Below are 3,416 nucleotides of genomic sequence, written 5' to 3'. Positions count from 1 at the left end.
CAATCACCTTCTCGCTTTCAACCACAGAAAGTCCAACATCTTACTTTCTATAAATGGTTTGGGGACTTTTCCACATAAACTTGTGAATGTTATCAGTTGCATTTGCACATTCTATAAGCTTCTATTTTTGGTTTGGCTGTGCTTTCATTTAGCAGTCTGACTAATGCGATTGCCCATTACTCACATATGACATGTTCCTAAATTTGCCTCCTCTCAAACATGCACCATGATTTATCCATCAGCTCAAGAACATTCACTGTGCATGAAACAATAGGCATCTGTTCTTGTATTGCTTTCTGATCTAAAGATTTAAAGATTAGGCGTTAATCCTTTCGGTTTACTCCCTGCTAAAAAAAAAAGTTCCCATCTTCTCTACAAATAAGGGTTTGCCAGGGGGATCATGTGGTCTGTCACTAAGTTGTTTACGATTGATACTGTTTCATGCTGAGCTAGGTGTAATTTTATTTGCCGAAGACAAACATTTTTTTGGCGCAGTTGAGCAACAAATATTATATGTTTACGAAAAAAATAAGAATAAAGTAAAGTCACATTTAAAAAAGTTGTTAAATTAATGACAAACACTAATGAAAAATAACAATCCAGTTTAATGACCCAAGAACCATATTGCATGCAATTTAGCACAAATGGGCGTGGTTTCAAATTGCAACAAAAATAACCATTTTTATAACTTTGTCTTTTTACTGCACAAAAAAAAATAATAATTAAAAAAAGGATTAAAAATAGACAATAATGTAGAATTAATTAATTCTTAATGTCCTTGCAATGGGACCCCACTATTTTCTGTTAATGTGGATTGGGTTGTGCACTTTTATATTAGGTGCATGTAAAACACGATAGATGTTGAACTTCTCAAAATCTTTCGCCCCACAATCTTGCTGCATCAGCTTGGCAGGAGTCTGACATCAGTGTGCTGTTGGTAACATTTAGATAATCGAATTGGCTACATGCAGACGTAGACCATACTTGCTCACTCTCCCACTTCCTGACCACTTCCTAGTGATGGGAGCCACCACAATGCGATTTGCGGTGGGTCGCATTATTTTGGCCCTGCGCCCGCGACAAAATTACACCTTCCCTTATTTGCATTGCTCGGCCCGTGCAAAATGACGCGATTCGCCACGCCCCACCCCCTTCCGTCTTCCCACTTCACCTTCTCTATGGGATCTCCTGGAGAGCAGCATGGTGGCTCAGTGGTTAGCACTTCTGCCTCACAGCGCTGGGGTCATGAGTTCAATTCCTGACCATGGCCTTATCTGTGAGGAGTTTGTATGTTCTTCCCGTGTTTGCGTGGGTTTCCTCCGGGTGCTCCAGTTTCCTCCCACACTCCAAAAACATACTAGTAGGTTAATTGGCTGCTATCAAAATTCACCCTAGTCTCTCTCTCTCTGTCTGTCTGGCTGTCTGTCTTTGTATGTTAGGGAATTTAGACTGTAAGCTCCAATGGGTCAGGGACTGATGTGAGTGAGTTCTCTGTACAGCGCTGCGGAATCAGTGGCGCTATATAAATAAATGGTGATGATGATGAGGGTAAGGCCAAAAAGTGGGTAAGTATGACTTAGACCTTCCTGCATCCCAAATGCTTGTGCATGGGCACATAATATAAATATTCTGAGCTGATGTTAACATGCTAGTTCTCTGATTGGCTCCTAGTTGGTAGATTGGCTGATGATTGACTACAGGCTGTTTAAGTCACACACAGCTCATATATTCCACGTCTGTCTGTACACAGCATTGAACAATGAATACAATAGGAGCTCTGATCCTCCTGAAAGGCCTCATACAATCACACTTTGCAGCATTTATAAATAAATGAATACATTGCCATTTAAAACGTACACAAATAGCAAAAGAATTTCTTAACTCCTCTGTCATCCATTCTTCCTCTTCACCCATCGTGCTGGAATTTGTGCATTCCTTTGGTTTGGTCAGGGAATCATGAAAGATACAAAGTAGCACCGAGTGTCCTTTATATGATAGAATTCCAGGTGTACAGGCAAAAAGACATTCAACGTGATAAATGCATATGTAGAAAGCAACTTGTGTCTATATTACATTGTAAGGGATCTTACGTATCTCTCGTGAAAAGTCCTGACATTCAGAGCATATTTTTAGTTTCGGAATTCATTTTGATACATTTCCTTGGCTGTGGCTTGTAACCCCTCTGCTGTTTCCTAGAACACACAGACCAAATTCAGTCCGTCTGATTTGTTGTGAAGTGACAGCGTCCGTGAGTAAGAGGTCTCACTGTACAGATGATACCTTAATGTAACCACATACAGTACAGGCCTTGCACGCAATGATGGTGTCATTACAGTATTAGGGCGCCCATTATGGTGGATTGGGTAAATGTCATTACCACTTATTTGGAAGTTAAGCAAATCACAGTTATGTCAAACAAAGCTGCGAAGGTCAGGGGAGGACCCCCACAGGGGCAAACGCAGGATATGTAGAGGGGGGGTTTCCACACCACGCCGCCAGTGGGCGTGACCAGCATGCATGGGGGCGTGGTTATAATTTTAGACAGTGCTTGGCTGCTCTCCAACTCTTCCTATCCCTATAATATACATGGGCAATGCTGCATGCACTACTGTTAGGTGCACGCAGCTCTCCCTTTTCAAGCAGAACCGTGTGAAGCGGGGGCAGGGTCCAGCCACATCAATTATACAGTGCCCCAGGCTTGGAGGGGGGTTTCCATGCACTAGGAACCCCGCCCCCCCCTCGGTTTGCCTTTTCCCCAAAATCCAAAAGTCTCGCACCTCAAGTGATGTCATGAATATTTGAATACATACAGCAGCATCCAAAACACTTTGAGATCAAAAAAAAGTTAGTTGGACATAGAATGAAACATCTACTCTAATGGATCGCTTCCGGCAGGAGATAATAAATAATGAAAGAGTTACAAGCTCATCTTCTAAGGCTTCTCTGCAATAGTTTCTCTTTGCTGCTCATTGACATTGTATAGAAAACATGTTTTCTGCCTATTAATCACCCCAGAGAGCCGGAGAATGATGCATTACATATGAAAATTTGCCAGTATTTACAATAAGCATCAATTTCCCTTTTATTTATCTGTAAGAATTTAGTAAAACATGTACTTAACTCATCCTTGCCTACTCTCCTAGGTTCCCGGTAGAGGAGGCCACGCTCCCTTCTCTCGTACCCGTAGCGAGGGTGGTGCAGGGCCCCGATGACACAAATTCACGCCGGGAGGGTCCCGATGATGCCGTTTGAGTTATCTATGGCTCCAGCTGTGCATGATGAGATTGTGTCATTGTGCAACAGGGAAAAGGGGAGTTGATAATGCGAAATGCGTCGATCTCGGGATCTCTATCAGGGGAAGTTCAAAAAGTAGGCAAGTATGATTTATCTAAATATGTTCATTATAGTACATTTCC

The sequence above is a fragment of the Mixophyes fleayi genome, chromosome 3 (genome assembly GCF_038048845.1).
Source record: "Mixophyes fleayi isolate aMixFle1 chromosome 3, aMixFle1.hap1, whole genome shotgun sequence".
NCBI classification, from domain to species: domain Eukaryota; kingdom Metazoa; phylum Chordata; class Amphibia; order Anura; family Limnodynastidae; genus Mixophyes; species Mixophyes fleayi.
Note: the sequence above shows the minus strand (reverse complement) of the source record.